The following is a 13,438-nucleotide window of genomic DNA, read 5'->3' as shown; positions in this document are numbered from 1 at the left end:
AAATGCACAAAAACTAAGCAACAATGCATTCTGCTGTCATTTATTTTTAAAAAAAATAAATTTAAAAAAACTAAGCAACAATCGAACCCATTTTTTTTTTTTTGGTGCCAAGGATTGAATTCAGAGACATTCAACCACTGAGCCACATCCCTAGCCCTATTTTTTGTATTTTATTCAGAGACAGGGTCTCACTGAGTTGCTTAGCACCATGCTTTTGCTGAGGCTGGCTTTGAGATTGCAATCCTCCGGCCTTAGTCTTCTAAGCCACTGGGATTATAGGCATGTGCCACCCTGCCTAGTCCAACCTACTTTTAACTACTTAATATTATTGCATTTATTTATTTATTTATTTATTTATTTATTTATTTGGGGTACTGGGGATTTAACCCAGGGGTACTTTACCACTGAGCCACATCCCCAGCCCTTTTCATTTTTTATTTTGAGACAGGATTTCAAGAAGTTCTTGAGAGCCTCACTAAGTTGTGTAGGAGCTCACTAAATTGCTAAGGCTGACCTTGAACTTATGATCCTCCTGCCTCAGCCTCCCAAGTCACTGAGACTGCAGGTGTGCACAAACACACCTGGCTGCTATTGCTTTTAAGTACCAATCATCTGCCTTTCTGTTTCCATCTGTCTTGTGGAATATTTGATGTTGTATATCAGTGTTAATGACTGAATTTTGAGGTATTTTGTGAATAAAAAAATATTTAGAAATAAAGTATTACTTTTATAAGTTTCCTTAGTATGGTTTTTATGTTTGGAAGTGAAAAAAAAAAAGGTGAATTTTCAAAATATGTATAAGTCGCACCTACGTTATCAGGAGGCTTGAATTTTTATTCTGAGAATAAATCTAGTTAGTGTACATATTGATATAGAAACTGTCTAACTTTTGTGTTGAAGATAAAAATAATCAGATCAATATATAAAAATTATCTTTCAGGAATAAAATCACCTGTCAATTTATTCATGTATAATTATAAAAATGGTATTACCCAAAGTGCCACAATAGGACCAGAAACATAGAGTCAAGATAGCGTGCAGTGGGTAACCTAATGCTAATTATGCACAATCTTTGCTACCTCATATTTTAGAAAATAAGGGTTGCAAGCCTAAAATTGGAGTAAGTAAATGTTTTATTTAATATATTCATGTGAATGTGCACTCACACAAAGTACAGGATTCTTAACAATCTTAGGTTTGCCTGTCTCCTACTGGATATGGACTCATAGCAAGACAGGCACATCTGAAACCAAAAGTATCAATACTTTTCTGATAGCAGGAAAATATGCTAATAAATGTGCACACAAATAAAATATACTTTCTATTGCCTCCTACATGATATTTAGAAGATTTTTTATACTTGGGCAAAGAAACAGACCATCCGTGAGAAGAAACATCTTCAGATTTACAGGTTTCATTTAGTATGACTTCTCAGATTTTTATCAGAAGTTCAATTCATTTTTTTTATTTTTTGATTTGTAGATGGACACAAAACCTTTATTTTATTTATTTATTTTTATGTAGTGCTGAACATTAAACCCAGTGCCTCACACATGCTAGGCAAGTACTCTACCACTGAGCCACAACCTCAGCCCCAGAAGTCCAGTTCTTATTCCATAGCTCTCCCACCCTGTCAGTCTCTGGATGACAGTTAAAAGTTTCAATCTTCAATGCAAAGAACTCAAAAAACTTAACTAGAAAAATAAATAACCCTATCAATAAATGGGCAAAGGAACCAAATAGACACTTCTCAGAAGAAAAAATAAGATTGATCAACAAATGGGGATGGGAATATAACTCAGTTGGTAGAGTGCTTGCTTAGAATGCACAAGATCCTGGGTTCAATCCCCAGCATCACCAAAAAAAAATAGAAAAAAAAAAAGAATGGTCAACAAATATTATTTAAATGTACCACATCTCTGGCAATTAGAGAAATGCAAATTGAAACTACACTGAGATTTCCTCTTTAGTCAGAATGCCAATTATCAAGAATACAAGTAACAATAAATGTTGGTGAGGATGTGAAGGAAAAGATACACTCATACATTGCTGGTGGGACTGCAAATTGATGCAACCACTCTGGAAAGCAGTATGGAGATTCCTCAAAAAAGTAGGAATGGAACCATCATTTGACCCAGTTATCCCACCCCTTGGTGGGTGTATATCCCAAGGATTTTAAATTAGCATACTGCAGTGACACAACCCCATCAATGTTTATGGCAGCACAATTCTTCTTTCATCAGAAAAATGGATAAAGAAAATGTGGTATATCTATCAACCATGGAATATTACTCAGATGTAAAGAAGAATGACCTTATGACATTTGCCTTTAGCATGGAGACTATCATGCTAAGTGAAATAAGCCAATCCCAGAAAAACATAGGTCAAATGTTTTCTCTGATATGTGGAAGCTAATCCACACTAAGGGGGCAGGGAGGAGAAGAAGAATAGAAGCTCACGAATTAGACAAACAGAAATAAAGAGAAGGGAGGGGGTATAGGAAAAGAGAGTCAGTGGAATTAATCTGACATAACTTTCCTATGTATATATATATGAATACACCACAGTGAATTTCACCATTGTGCACATGCACAATAAATTAATTTTAAAAAAATAAAATAATATAAAATAAAAATAACTATGGGTAAATGGCAGAAAGATCAACAGAGGGAAGGAAGCAGGAGATGAGGAAAGGGAGGGGACAGGAGAGGTACTGGAATCCTAATCAGAATAAGGTATATGCCATGCTTATATAATTATATCTAAATGAATTCTACCATCATGTATACCTAAAAAGAACTGATAAAAATCTTAAAATAATAATTTAAGACAAAAAAAATCTCAATGCTCAGATTGAAAATATAGGGAAAAAGATTCATATACTGGTGATGGAAAGTAACTTCCTATCCCATTTCAACTTCAGATATTAGTTTAGACTGATTATGGTAATCCCATTACCCTTGCCAGGTGCCTGTTTTAGGAAATGGTACCTATTGTGATTTTGAAATGCGACAAAACCTAGAGAAGTCTCCCAGAAGAGGTTATCTCACTTCTGAAAAGAGATTTTAAAAAGAAAGAAAGAATCGAAGAATTTGCCTCTTCTCTTCTCCTGGTAGTTGTGCCAGAATGAGAATTGATAAACAGCAATAAGCATCTTGCAGCCACCAGCCTGAAAGGGAAGCCAACACACGTAGAGAAACTGAGAGCCCTTAACAAACCATGCCTGGACTTCCTTCTATTGACAATAGTTCCTTCTGTCTTTCTTTTTCTTTTTCTTCCTCTTTTTAAACCCCTGGTACTAGGAATTGAACCAGGGATACTCTACTACTGAGCTACATCCCAGTCATCTTTACTTTTTATTTTGAAACAGGATTTCACTAAGTTGCCCAGACTATCCTAGAAATGACCATCCTCCTGCCTCAGCCTTCTAGTTGCTGGTATGAGCCATGTGCCACCACACCCAGCAGCAATAATAACTTCCTGACATCCAATTTGACCAATATTTTCTGTTAGTTGCAGTTCAAAATGTGTTACTTAATACCTGTTCCTTTCCTATGCTATTCATTTTGATAATTGGGCTCACCAATATTCTACTTTTTGAAGGAAGGAGAATGAACTATATGTAACCAGTATTTTTTCACATAATCTCTTTTTTTAAAAAATATATTTTTTAGTTGTAATTGGACACAATACCTTTATTTTATTTATTTTTATGTGGTGCTGAGAATCAAACCCAGTGCCTCACACGTGCTAGGTGAGCTACCACTGAGCCATAACCCTAGCCCCTCACATAATATCTTAAGATCAAAAAGCACCATGTATGCTCCATTTGTGTGCAATGTGTCAAAGTGTATTCTACTGTCATGTATAATTAATTAGAACAAATCAAAAAAGAAAAAAGGAAAGCACAGTGTATCTTGATCAGTTTGATTTATAAGCACTTACCAAAATGATATAATATTGACATCAAATATGTCACAATTGAAATGCACATGTAGTAGTTCTGGCTCTATTGAGCACCAGAAAATTAATGCTGTAGAAAAATCCAATTTATACATTAAATGGTGAAACTGTTTAGTTGGAATTCTTTCATTGTGCATCTTGCTGGGGAGAAACTCTATTAATGCAACTAGAATGAGAAACTTCAGTGTTATTTCTATCAAACCTTTGAACTTATACTGGGGCCAGGTGGGTCTCCAACAACTCTGGAGACTAAGGTGAGAGAATTGCAAGTTCGAGGCCACCAGCCTCAGCAACTTAGCAAAATAAAAAGTAAAAACAACTGGGGGTGTAGCTCAGTGGTTAAGTCCCCAGCATTAAAAGAAAAAGAAAAAAGAACCACTATAGAAATTACACTGGGGATAAGTCCAATAAATGTAATGAAAGTAAAAAAAAACCAAAACACTATACTTATTGCTAAATCAGAGAACCTATAGTAGAGAAAATTACTATAGATAATCTATATGGGAAAGCAATTGTTTCTTTTCTAACCTAAACATGTATGGGGATCGGCAGGGGTGAGGGAGTGACTTTTACATTTAATCCATGGGAAGTTTCAGTCCCATCTCAATTTACTAAATATCACTGAATGCACACTGATAGACCCAACCTGATTTTCTCTTAAAATTGGGAGCCATCTCTCCACAAAGCCATGAAAACATAATTTTGGCTTTATTGCAAATTCTGAACTAGCTTGGAATACCTGCCTGTGCTTTGAACCCACCCATACCTGGGTCTCTCTGACCAGATAGCAGCCCTCTCTGAAACTTTAGTGAGGCCTCATAAATATTGGCCTTCCCTGGCCAGATAATGACCCTCTCTGAGGCTCTAATGACCTTCATAAATTCTGATGCCGGGGCCAGCAAAAATGTTATGCTCATCAAAATTTTGTTATCTCTAACCCCACTTTGTGTAACTTTCTGGACTATAAAGCTGGGCTGCAAGAAAGTGTGGGAAAAGCGTGGTTTTTGTTGGGAGAAGCAGCCCGGCTGGTCGAAATAATAAGCTTGCTTTAATTTGATTTTAATTGGAGTCAGTGGTCTTTTCTTGCATCTTAGTCTAACAACACCAGAAAAAAATACTCTATAAACATAATCAAGGATAAATGTTTCAAAGTCATTTCATCTTTTTTTTAAGTTAGAACTTTTATTTAGCGGAAAATTGCAGTCTCTCTGGTTAGCATTTTAACAAATATTCAGTATTCACTTAAAAACTAACTGCTAGGGGCTGGAGATGTGGCTCAGCGGTAGCGCGCTCGCCTGGCATGCGTGCGGCCCGGGTTCGATCCTCAGCACCACATACCAACAAAGATGTTGTGTCCGCCGAGAACTAAAAAAATAAATAAATAAATATTAAAAATTCTCTCTCTCTCTCTCCTCTCTCACTCTCTCTTTAAAAAAAAAAAAACAAAACAAAACTAACTGCTAGATTGCAAAGACAAGTATTATCATCGTTTGTAATCATGAGAAAACTTACATTTAAATAAATTGAGTTTATTATCAATATACAGAGAGAAGCCATAAATTCAGATATTTTGCACTCAAGGAAGCACAAACTTTAATAATGAAATTTTTAATGAAGTTACATACATAAGCAATCATTTTGTTAGAATTTTTTTTTACAGATATCAGGTCTGAAGAACTTAGTTCTTCTTGGTAACTTGGAGCAATAGTCAGGCAAACTTTTCTATAAAGGACCAGAAATTAAATATTTTATGCTTTATTTTCATGTAGTCTTTTTCAAACTATTCAACTCAGCTATTATAGTACAAAAGTAGTCGAAGATAACTCATAAATGATGGGTACAACTGTGTGCCAAGAAAATTTTATTTATAAAAACAAAGTGAATTTTATATAATTTTATGTGTAATGGAATATTATCCTTCATTGGATTTAAAAAAAAAAAAACATTTAAACTGGGTATGGTGGCACATGCCCATTATCCCAAAACTCAAGAGGCTGAGGCAGGAGGATCACAAGTTCATGGCCAGCCTGGGTAATGTACCAAGACCCTGTCTCAAAATAAAAGTTAATAAATAAATAAAAGGGCTTAGGGTGTAACTCAGTAGTAGATTACCCTGGGTTCACTCCCCAGTGCCCCCAAAAAACATTTTAAATGTAAAAATTATTCCTATCCCACAAATTGTACAAAAACAGGCATGAAAAAGAATTAGTCCTATCCAGGTGCTAAATATTACAAAACTTCAATAAATTAAAGACTACATTTATTAATGTAGAAATAAAAGAGATATCTTAATGGCATAAAGTAGAAAATCCAAAAACATACTCAAAGTATACATAGAAATTAAATATTTAAAATGGATACAATTCAGACTAATGGAGGAAAGATCGCTTAATCAATAATGTTGAGATAAGGAGATAAACCATTAAAAATGAACTTAAGCCATACCTTGCAGCTAAATCATATTACATCTCAGGCATATCAAATATCTAAATGTGGAAAAGAGAACCTAACTATACCAAAAGAAACCAAAAGCAAATATTCTATAGTCATGAAATGAAGAAGTCCTTACCAAGAATTAAAAAATCCAGTGACTATAAGTAAAAAGGATTAATGAATATCAAAAATACTTTCCTCTTACCTCAACATTGTAAAAGCTATCTATGCTAAGCCTCGGGCTAGCATCATTCTGAATGGAGAAAAAACTGAAGGCATTCCCTCTAAAATCTGGAACAAGACAGGGATGCCCTCTCTCACCACTTCTGTTCAACATAGTTCTCAAAACCCTGGCCATAGCAATAAGACAGATGATAGAAATTAAAGGCATAAAAATAGGAAAAGAAGAACTGAAATCAGCACTATTTGCGGATGACATGATCCTATACCTAATGGACCCAAAAGGTTCTACCAAAAAACTTCTAGAACTAGTAAATGAATTCAGCAAAGTGGCAGGATATAAAATCAACACTCATAGGTCTAAGGCATTCCTGTCTATCAGTGACAAACCCTCTGAAAGGGAAATGAGGACAACCACCCCATTCACAATATCCTCAAAAAAAATAAAATAAAATATTTGGGGAATCAACCTAACAAAAGAGGTGAAAGATCTTTACAATGAAAACTACAGAACACTAAAGAGGGAAATAGAAGAAGACCTTAGAAGATGGAAAGATATACCTTGTTCATGGATAGGCAGAATTAATATCATTAAAATGGCCATACTTCCAAAAGTACTCTATAGGTTTAACGCAATGGCTATCAAAATCCCAATGGCATTCCTCGCAGCAATCATGAAATTCATCTGGAGAAATAAAAGACCCAGAATAGCTAAAGCAATCCTAAGCAGGAAGAGTGAAACAGGTGGTATAGCGATATCAGATTTCAAACTATACTATAGAGCAATAGTAACAAAAACAGAATGGTACTGGTACCAAAACAGATGGGTAGACCAATGGTACAGAATAGAGGACACAGAAACCAATCCACAAAATTACAACTACCTTATATTAGACAAAGGTGCTAAAAGCATGCAATGGAGAAAGGATAGCATCTTCAACAAATGGTGCTGGGGAAATTGGAAATCAATATGCAACAAAATGAAATTGAATCCCTTTCTCTCACCATGCACAAAAGTCAACTCAAAATGGATCAAGGAGCTAGGAATCAAACCAGAGACCCTACATCTAATAGAAGAAAAAGTTGGCCCTAATCTCCATCTTGTGGGGTCGGGCTCCAAATTCCTTAATAGGACACCTATAGCACAAGAGTTAAAATCAAGAATCAACAAATGGGACATATTCAAACCAAAAAACTTTTTTCTCAGCAAGAAAAATAATAAGTGAGGTAAATAGGGAGCCTACATCCTGGGAACAAATTTTTACCCCTCACACTTCAGATAGAGTGCTAATCTCCAGAGTATACAAAGAACTCAAAAAGTTAAACAACAAAAAAGTAAATAACCCAATCAACAAATGGGCCAAAGATCTAAACAGACACTTCAAAGAGGAGGATATACAATCAATCAACAAGTACATGAAAAAATGCTCACCATCTCTAGCTATCAGAGAAATGCAAATTAAAACCACTCTAAGATACCATCTCACTCCAGTAAGAAAGGCAGCCATTATGAAGTCAAACAATAACAAGTGCTGGTGAGGATGTGGGGGAAAAGGTATACTTATACATTGCTGGTGGGACTGCAAACTGGTGCAGCCAATTTGGAAAGCAGTATGGAGATTCCTTGGAAATCTGGGAATGGAACCACCATTTGAATCAGCTATTCCCCTTCTCGGACTATACCCAAAAGACCTAAAAAGAGCATACTACAGGGACACCGCTACATCAGTGTTCATAGCAGCACAATTCACAATAGCTAGACTGTGGAACCAACCCAGATGCCCTTCAATAGATAAATGGATTAAAAAATGTGGCTTTTATACACAATGGAATATTACTCAGCACTAAAAAATAACAAAATCATGGCATTAGCAGGGAAATGGATGGCACTAGAGCAAATTATGCTAAGCGAAATTAGCCAATCCCTAAAAAACAAATGCCAAATGTCTTCTCTGATATAAGGGAGGTGACTCAAAACAGAGAAGGAAGGAAGAGCATGAGAAGAAGATTACCACAAGAAAAGGAAAAGAGGAGGAAGGGAAAGGGAGGGAAAAGGGGAATTGCACTGAAGACGGAAGGAGACCCTCATGGGTTCACAAGATACATATATGATGGTGTAAGGAGGAAGGGAAGGAAAAGAGAGAGAGAGAGAGAGAGAGAGAGAGAGAGAGAGAAGTGTCACAGTAGAATGGGTAGAGAACAGTGATGGGAGGGGAGTGGGGGGATAGGGAGGGCAGCAGAATACAACAGACACTAGGATTGCTGTATGTATACACCTGGATGTATAACCAATGTGATCCTGCAATCTGTACACGTGGAAAAATGAGAATTCATACCCTATTTGAATCAAATGTATGATATGTCAAGATCACTGTATTGTCTTGAGCAACTAATAAAAAAAAAATACGTTCCTGACAAATACCACCAAAGTGAGTGAAAAACAAACAACAGCCAGGCATGGTGGTGCACACCTGTAATCCCAGCTACTTGGGAGGCTGAGGCAAGAGTATTGCAAGTTTGAGTCCAGCCTGGGCAATTTAGCAAGATCTTGTCTCAAAATGAAAAATACAAAGGATTGGGGAGGTAGCGCAGTGGTAGAGCACCCTGGATTCAATCCCCAGGATTGAGGGGGAAAAAAAGACAAACTGGAAGAAATATGTGGAACTCACATTACAAATAAAGCACTAATTTTCATAATACATCAAGAGGTACTACAAATCAATTACAACTTAATGCACAACAGCCTCAATAGTAAATTCACAGGGCCACCTCGGGAACTGCTTCTTGAGAATTCACTTCCTGTGTTCAGTTACTGAGGCAAGCAAAGGCCACTGCAGCCACAGTTCAAGGGGCCCCCCTACAGCTCGCACAAGCAGCAGACCTTGGTGCCATCCACGTAATGCTGGTTTAGCCATCATGCAGAATGCACGACTTGAGGGGTTATTGGAGACTTCCACTGAGATTTCAAAGGACAGCCTAGGAAGCAGTGTGTCACAGGGTAGGAGACCCTTCAAACAGTCTCTGAGACAAATGCACTGGTACATGACTTTAGTCCCAGCGACTCTGGAGGTTGAGGTAGGAAGATAGCGAGTTCAAGGCCAGACTCAGCAACTTAGGGAGGCCCTAAGCAACTTAGTGAGACGCTGTCTAAAAAAAGGGTAGGGGGCTGGGCACAGTGGCGCACACCTGTAATCCCAGTGGCTCAGGAGGCTGAGACAGAGGATTGAGAGTTCAAAGCCAGCCTCAGCAATGGTGAGGCGCTAAGCAACCCAGTAAGACCCTGTCACTAAATAAAATACAAAATAGGGCTGGGGATGTGGCTCAGAGGGTGAATGCTCCTGAGTTCAATCCCTGCTACCAAAACAAAAAGGGAAGTGGGGAGAGGGGCTGTGGGGATATGGCTCAGTGCTAAAGTGCCCCTGGATTCAATCTCTAGTACCAAAAAACAGACAAACAAATGAAAAGGGGAAGAAAAAAAAAAGGCAGGATGATACCAGGAAGGTGGATTCCTTATTGAGATAAACTGCAGGCAGCAAGCAAAACTAGGACAATATGGCTACATGGGGTGGGACCGCCCAAGCCCTTCAGAACTCACATACTCCACTTACGTCCCAGATATAGAACATGGAAACTTAGAATCTAAAGTTTGCCCTGCTGGGTTTCCATATTACTTTGGTCTGATCCTTCCATCCTATGTCCCTATGTCTCCCTTTTAGAAGGGGAATGTTTACTCTGTACCATTATATCTTGGGGACATATAACTTACATTTCATTTTGTTTTATTGTTGTTGTTTTGCAGATTCTCACAGTTGAGTTTGCATTAAGTCTCATAGAAGACTTTGAACTTGGACTCTTGAGCAATGCTGGAACTGTTAAGCTTTGGGAGATTCTTGAAGATGGACTGAATGAAGTTTGAGTTCTGACATGTGTTTTGGGACCCATAAGCAGAATGCTATCATTTGGATAAGGGCTCATGTGTTGAAGGTTTGGTCCCCAACTCATGGAACTATTGAGGAAACGGTGGAAACTTTAAAAGATGAGTCCTAGTGGAAGAACTTTAGGTCGTTGGGAGGATTTCTTCAAAGGGTATTGTGGAACCCTGGCCCTTTCCTCTCTTTCTCTCTCACAGTTTGGCTCCCCCCCCACCCCCCCCCCCACACACACATTTCATTATATGCTACTTTCGATATTAGCACGAAGCAACAGGGTCAATCAATCATAAACTTCTATCCTCTAAAACTGTGAGTCAAAATAAACCTTTTCTCTTTATAAGTTTGTTTATCTTGAGTATTTGCTATAGTAATAGAATGCTGACTAACACAGAGATAGTATCAATATATCCACCTCATAGTGTTGGGTATTAAATGAGCTAGTATACTTAAAGAGCTTAAAACAGTAACTGCTACATAGTAAATGCACAGAATCTGAAAGCTCAGCTCTTGTCCCTACTGCAATACAAGAACAAGACTAAGGTTTTGTTTTATGGCTTTGTTAGCAAAGGAGAATGAATACACAGAGGACTCCTGTCCAGAGGCTATGATTCTAATTGCCTGGGGGAACAGGGGAATTTTAAAGAGGGGATACAAAAGGCTGTACCTGTCAGGAGTTATAATTCATTTTTGACCTTGATAGATAGCCATCTCCTACATCCCCAGGTGCCAAGTCTGGATTTCTTCATTCCTGTGGCCTGTGAGCCAAAGGACAGATAATGCAGCCTAGGACAAGAATAAAATTAATCTCAATTTCTCGATGTTAAGGGACAAGGAGAGAGAGAAGAAGGGGAAAAAATCATGTTAGTTTTAAATGAGTAACAGTGGCAGAGCAGCAAGGGTTAGATTAAGGGCATGCAGTGAACCCCTGTTACACTATGTGTTAACCCTTTCTGCCCTTTCTCTCTGCTCTTCCTTTTCCTTTTTTCCTACTATAGCATTCCTGTTCCCCCACCACAATGGATGTTGAACCAGGGGCTTTACCATTGATCTACATCCTCAGTCCTTTTATTTATTTATTTATTTTATTTTGAGACCGGATCTTGCTACATTGCTTAGGGTCTCACTAAATTGCTGAGCCTGGCTTTGAACTTGTGATCCTCCTGTCTTGGCCTCCCAAGCCACTGGGACTACAGGTGTGTGCCATAGTATGCAGGCAGCATTACTTACTTTTCCTTACTATTTCCTCACTATGCTTCTCTTGAACGTGAGCCCTCCAAGAAACTGCTGACCCAAACCAGTCAGCATTTCATGCCATTATTTTAAATGACTTCAGAAAAATACAAACATAGCAAACCATAATGGTTCACATTTTAAGGCTGGTAGACCCATTTTGTCTTGAGATGTGTCCATAGAAACCCATTTTTCTGTTTTGTTGTGTATTTTTTCTTAGTTTGAAATGGCCCCCAAATCAATTAATAACAGAATGGAAGCTAAGTATCTTGTTTTCACTAGTTTTTCCCCAACTTCTTTGGAGCTCAATTTCCTTATCAGTAAGATATTCTTAGGGATGAACTTAAAAAATGGGCAAGATGGAATTGAAGACCTACCAGATAGGATGCTCTCTACAAAACCATAAGTTACTGGCTCAACCAATGGGGAAATTATCACACAAAGCAGATAGCTCAAGGAAGACAGAATTCAGGAATTCAGAACTGAGCATCTCAGTGATGCCAGCCATGTAATAGAGCAATTTTCCCCCAGAAGGTGTTTAAAATTATTTCCTCCTCCTCCACCAACTTCTTACCTAATCTTCTCCCACCCCACTTTAACAACCCATTTTTCTTCACAAGATATTCTAAACTATAAAAGAGCCCTCTGTTGTGCCTCCTTTCCTCTGCACAAAGTAATCTATCTGAAAAGAAAACGCATATGCTGGCCCCAAATATTCCCTTTGATATGAGGAGAAGGCAAAGGAGATCCAGATGGAGGTGCTCTTAGAACAGAATGACAAAAGGGTTTACTGCCTTTTGACCCACTGTGCCTCTTGTGCCTCTTGTCTTCTTATAAAAAACTGCCCAGGAAAAGTCTCCTCTGCCTTCCTCAGAGCCGGCCCAATCTCTGTGGACTGAGCTTTGCTTGAACATCTAGCAGCTGAACCTTGGACTCCATAACACTGGGCCCCAGGTTTCACTGGACTCTCAAAACTAGACACAAAGCAGGGGTCAAGTTATCAAGCTAGGCTTAGAAGTCAGATATAACAGAGCCATCATATGGAAATTAACAAAGGGCTTTAATCACGCTTCTTCCTCAGTAAAAGAAGAAAAACTGGGCGTGGTGGTGCATGCCTATAATCCCAGCCATTGAGGAGGCTGACACAGGAGGATCTCGAGTTCAAAGCCAGCCTCAGATATTAGTAGACCCTAAGCAACTTAGTGAGACCCTACCAGGAAGGCCTGGCAATGTGACCCAGTAGTAAGTGCCCCTGGGTTCAATCCCCAGTACCAAAAAAAAAAAAAAGACTTCGATTCCCCTGGTCAAACTGGTCAGACTTCCTGCTCCTTTCCTTTAAGCTTATCAAGTTATCTTTATCATCCAGGGTGTTCTGCAAGCTTGTTATTGAACCTTAGATTGCTCAGTGCTCCACCAGATGTCCACTAGAGCCAAGAAGTCTGAAAACATTTATTTTTATCCAAACTTGTGAAACTACCATCCCCCCCCCCCCACTCCTCCTAAGCCCTTTTCGTTTGTATAACTGATAAATTTGCGGGCTCGGTAATACGGGTTCGAGGCTATGCGCCGCCTTCTCGGTTGCTATATTTCCGATTCAGCTTTCTGTACGGCAAGCACCGGTACTCAGTGGTGATTGGTGTTTGCTGCACCTCAGGCACGCGAATCTGATTTTGGTGATTGGTAACCCCAGAGGAAGGAGG

Source organism: Urocitellus parryii, chromosome 8 (genome assembly GCF_045843805.1).
Source record: "Urocitellus parryii isolate mUroPar1 chromosome 8, mUroPar1.hap1, whole genome shotgun sequence".
In the NCBI taxonomy this organism is placed as follows: domain Eukaryota; kingdom Metazoa; phylum Chordata; class Mammalia; order Rodentia; family Sciuridae; genus Urocitellus; species Urocitellus parryii.
The sequence above is the reverse complement of the archived record's forward strand: the minus strand, read 5'-3'. Positions refer to the sequence as shown.